General features: G+C 44.5%; 1 long non-coding RNA gene across 1 annotated transcript; it reads right to left on the minus strand.

Annotated features, from left to right (window-relative positions):
* Window positions 1-3,885: 3,885 nt before the first annotated feature.
* LOC121840748 lies at window positions 3,886-5,120 on the minus strand. Its single transcript, XR_006079880.1, has 2 exons — window positions 4,691-5,120; window positions 3,886-4,535 (listed from the first exon to the last, which is right to left on the minus strand). It is a non-coding gene; the product is annotated as an uncharacterized LOC121840748 (long non-coding RNA).
* Between the last annotated feature and the right edge of the window lie 392 nt (window positions 5,121-5,512).

Raw genomic sequence — 5,512 nt, forward strand, 5'->3', positions numbered from 1 at the left:
ACCCCATAATGACAAAGTGAAAGTGTGTTTTTAGATTTTTTTATCAAATGTATTGAAAATAAAATACAGAAACATCCCATTTCCACAAGTATGTCAATACATGTTAGAATCACCTTTCACGGTGATTACAGCTGTAAGTCTTTCTGGGTAAGTCTCTAAGAATGATTACAGCTGTGAGTCTTTCTGGGTAAGTCTCTAAGAGTGATTACAGCTGTGAGTCTTTCTGGGTAAGTCTCTAAGAGTGATTACTGCTGTGAGTCTTTCTGGGTAAGTCTCTAAGAGTGATTACAGCTGTGAGTCTTTCTGGGTAAGTCTCTAAGAGTGATTACTGCTGTGAGTCTTTCTGGGTAAGTCTCTAAGAGTGATTACTGCTGTGAGTCTTTCTGGGTAAGTCTCTAAGAGTGATTACTGCTGTGAGTCTTTCTGGGTAAGTCTCTAAGAGTGATTACAGCTGTGAGTCTTTCTGGGTAAGTCTCTAAGAGTGATTACAGCTGTGAGTCTTTCTGGGTAAGTCTCTAAGAGTGATTACTGCTGTGAGTCTTTCTGGGTAAGTCTCTAAGAGCTGTGAGTCTTTCTGGGTACGTCTCTAACAGTGATTACAGCTGTGAGTCTTTCTGGGTAAGTCTCTAAGAGTGATTACAGCTGGGAATGGTGAAATCCCTAAGGGGTTTCCTTCCTCTCCGGCAACTGAGTTAGGAATGACGCCTGCATCATTGTAGTGACTGGGTGTATTGATACACCATCCAAAGTGTAATTAATAACTTCACCATGCTCAAAGGGATATTCAATGTCTGCTTTTTATTTTACCCATCTACCAATAGGTGCCCTTCTTTGAGAGGCATTGGAAAAAACTCTGGTTTTTGTGTTTGATTCTGTGTTTGAAATTCACAGCTCGACTGTGGGATCTTACTGATAATTTTAGAGATGTATAGAGATGATGATATAGAGATTTATTCATTCAAAAATCATGTTAAACAACATTTTTACTCCTGAACTTATTTAGGCTGGACATGACAAAGGGGTTGAATACTTATTAACTCAAGACATTTCAGCTTTTCAAAATTCCACTTTGACATGATGCTGTATTGTGTGCTGGCCAGTTAAATCCATTTTAAATTCCGTCTGTAAGACAAAGTCAAGGGGTGTGAATAGTTTCTGAAGGCACTTACTTTTTATTGATATTTTTGTTCATATGGACACAGCCAGTCCACAAAGTGGAGCAGCCCCCTTCTTCATAGTGACACAGCCAGTCCACAGGGTGGAGCAGCCCCCCTCTTCATAGTGACACAGCCAGTCCACAAAGTGGAGCAGCCCCCTTCTTCATAGTGACACAGCCAGTCCACAGGGTGGAGCAGCCCCCTTCTTCATAGTGACACAGCCAGTCCACAGGGTGGAGCAGCCCCCTTCATAGTGACACAGCCAGTCTTCATAGTGACACAGCCAGTCCACAAGGTGGAGCAGCCCCCTCTTCATAGTGACACAGCCAGTCCACAAGGTGGAGCAGCCCCCTCTTCATAGTGACACAGCCAGTCCACAAGGTGGAGCAGCCCCCTCTTCATAGTGACACAGCCAGTCCACAAGGTGGAGCAGCCCCCTCTTCATAGTGACACAGCCAGTTCACAAGGTGGAGCAGCCCCTCCATAGTGACACAGCCAGTCCACAAGGTGGAGCAGCCCCTCCATAGTGACACAGCCAGTCCACAAGGTGGAGCAGCCCCCCTCTTCATAGTGACACAGCCAGTCCACAAGGTGGAGCAGCCCCCTCCATAGTGACACAGCCAGTCCACAAGGACTGTTGTCATGTTTTAATCTACTCTTCACCCTCTCACCCCCACCACCAACAGATAATCATGTTGTTTTAAACATCTAAATGATCCGCCCCCTTTTTTTTCTTTTTTTTTGCCTAAAATAACAAACCCAAAACTAACTGCCTGTAGCTCAGGACCTGCATTAAGGATATGCTTATTCTTGGTACCATTTGAAAGGAAACACTCTGAAGTTTGTGTAAATGTGAAGGGAATGTAGGAGAATATAACACAATAGATCTAGAAAAAGATAATAATAAGAAAAAACCAACCGTTCTTTTGTATTCTTTTATACCATCTTTGAAATGCAAGAGAAAGGCCATAATGTATTATTCCAGCCCTGGTGCAATTTAGATATTTGCCACTAGATGGGAGCAGTGTATGTGCAAAGTTTTAGACTGATCCAATGAACCATTGAATTTCTGCTCAAAATGTTGTATCGAGGCCTCCCGGGTGGCGCAGTGGTCTAGGGCTGTGTTCGCGCCAGGCTCTGTCGCAGCCGGCCGCGACCGGGAGGACCGTGGGGCGACGCACAATTGGCCTAGCGTCGTCCGGGTTAGGGACAAGGGAATCCTTGTCTCATCGCGCACCAGCGACTCCTGTGGCGGGCCGGGCGCAGTGCAAGCTAACCAAGGTTGCCAGGTGTACGGTGTTTCCTCCGACACATTGGTGTGGCTGGCTTCCGGGTTGGATGCACGCTGTGTTAAGAAGCAGTGCGGCTTGGTTGGGTTGTGTTTCGGAGGACGCATGGCTCTTGACCTCCATCTCTCCAGAGCCCGTACTGGAGTTGTAGCAATGAGACAAGATAGTAACTACTAACAATTGGATACCACGAAATTGGGGAGAAAAAGGGGTAAAATAAAAAAATGTTGTATCAAGACAGATCAAATGTGACTAATTTGTTTATGAATAACTTTTCATATTCAAAATTGTGCACTCTCCTCAAACGGGGCGGAAGGGTAGCCTAGTGGTTAGAGTGTTGGACTAGTAACCGGAAGGTTGCAAGTTCAAACCCCCGAGCTGACAAGGTACAAATCTGTCGTTCTGCCCCTGAACAGGCAGTTAACCCACTGTTCCTAGGCCGTCATTGAAAATAAGAATTTGTTCTTAACTGACTTGCCTAGTTAAATAAAGGTAAAATAAAATAAATAAAAACAATAGCATGGTATTATTTTACTGTAATAGCTACTGAAAATTGGACAGTGCAGTTAGATTAACAAGAATTTGAGCTTTCTGCCAATAACATATATGTCTATGTCCTGGGCAATGTTCTTGTTTCTAACAACCTCATGCTGATCGCATTAGCCTACGTTAGCTCATCCGTCCCGTAGAAGGGACACCGATCCCAAAGAAGTTTTAATCTATTCTTCTATACCCCCCCTACCACCAACAAATAATCATGTTCTGGTTCTGTTCTCGACTCTGGCCAGGGTAATAGTGACAACCATGTATGTGTATACAATCATTATTTCAGACTCCAGTGTTTATTCCCTTTGGTTGCATTTGAAAAAGGCTCCCTATCCCCTGGTCAAAAGGCTCCCTATCCCCTGGTCAAAAGGCTCCCTATCCCCTGGTCAAAAGGCTCCCTATCCCCTGGTCAAAAGGCTCCCTATCCACTGGTCAAAAGGCTCCCTGTCCCCTGGTCAAAAGACTCCTATCCCCTGGTCAAAAGACTCCCTATCCCCTGGTCAAAAGGCTCCTATTCCCTGGTCAAAAGGCCCCTATCCCCTGGTCAAAAGGCTCCCCATATCCCCCTGGTCAAATAGGCTCCCTATCCCTGGTCAAAAGGCTCCCTATCCACTGGTCAAAAGGCTCCTCTATCCCCTGGTCAAATACCCTGGCTCCCTATCCACTGGTCAAAAGGCTCCTATCCCCTGGTCAAAAGGCTCCCTATCCCCTGGTCAAAAGGCTCCCTATCCCCTGGTCAAAAGGCTCCCTCTCCCCTGGTCAAAAGGCTCCCTCTCCCCTGGTCAAAAGGCTCCCTCTCCCCTGGTCAAAAGTAGTGCACTATCAAAGGAGCAGGTTGCCATTTGTATAGATCCCTCCTGTATTATACCCTGATAGAACCCTCATGTAGTATACCCTGATAGAACCCTCCTGTATTATACCCTGATAGAACCCTCCTCTATTATACCCTGATAGAACCCTCCTCTATTATACCCTGATAGAACCCTCCTGTAATATACCCTGATAGAACCCTCCTGTATTATACCCTGATAGAACCCTCCTCTATTATACCCTGATAGAACCCTCCTCTATTATACCCTGATAGAACCCTCCTGTGCTATACCCTGATAGGTCCCTCCTGTATTATACCCTGATATAACCCTCCTGTACTATACCCTGATAGACCCTATGGTATTATACCCTGATAGAACCCTCCTGTATTGTACCCTGATAGAACCCTCCTCTATTATACCCTGATAGAACCCTCCTCTATTATACCCTGATAGAACCCTCCTGTGGTATACCTTGATAGAACCCTCCTGGATTATACCCTGATAGAACCCTCCTGGATTATACCCTGATAGAACCCTCCTGTGGTATAATTTGATAGAACCCTCCTGGATTATACCCTGATAGAACCCTCCTGTGGTATACCTTGATAGAACCCTCCTGGATTATACCCTGATAGAACCCTCCTGTAGAATACCCTGATAGAACCCTCCTGGATTATACCCTGATAGAACCCTCCTGTATTATACCCTGATAGAACCCTCCTCTATTATACCTGATAGAACCCTCCTCTATTATACCCTGATAGAACCCTCCTGTGGTATACCTTGATAGAACCCTCCTGGATTATACCCTGATAGAACCCTCCTGGATTATACCCTGATAGAACCCTCCTGTGGTATAATTTGATAGAACCCTCCTGGATTATACCCTGATAGAACCCTCCTGTGGTATACCTTGATAGAACCCTCCTGGATTATACCCTGATAGAACCCTCCTGTAGAATACCCTGATAGAACCCTCCTGGATTATACCCTGATAGAACCCTCCTGGATTATACCCTGATAGAACCCTCCTGTATTATACCCTGATAGAACCCTCCTGTAGAATACCCTGATAGAACCCTCCTGGATTATACCCTGATAGAACCCTCCTGTAGTATACCCTGATATAATACAGGAGGAGTCTATCAGGGTATGTTACAGGAGGGTTCTACCCTGATAGATCCCTACAGTATTATACCCTGAAGGGATGTTTGTTTGGCACTTGTATGTAATTGTATGCCTTTGTTATACATTTGTATATTGAGAAGAAGAGTGTTTTGAGTCAAGCTATTGAATATCTTCCACTGTTCATAATGATAACGTACTTTTCTGTACAGGCAGTCATACTGTTTCAACTTGTGGTTTCATCAGTGTTCATAGTGAGGAGGGTATGTATTTTGTTTTCCCTTTAAATCTCATTCTGGTCCTCATTGGAGGACAAGGGCTACATCCCAAATGTCACCCTATTCCCTATGTTGTGCCCAATGGGACCTGGTTAAAAGAAGTGCACTATATAGGGAATAGTTTACCATTTGGGATGTTTAGGTTAATTTGGTTTCATTAGTTTTGTTGTTTCATCTAGACTGTTTGTTTTCTTTTCCTTGGCTTATTTGCTCGTTTTTGTTTCGTTTTTCCGCTAGCTTGTGCTCCTTTGAGAAGCATCCCCTATGAGCACAAGACTTTGAATACATATTTTCGATTGTGTTTT

Source organism: Oncorhynchus tshawytscha, linkage group LG25, assembly GCF_018296145.1.
Source record: "Oncorhynchus tshawytscha isolate Ot180627B linkage group LG25, Otsh_v2.0, whole genome shotgun sequence".
Taxonomy (NCBI): Eukaryota; Metazoa; Chordata; class Actinopteri; order Salmoniformes; family Salmonidae; genus Oncorhynchus; species Oncorhynchus tshawytscha.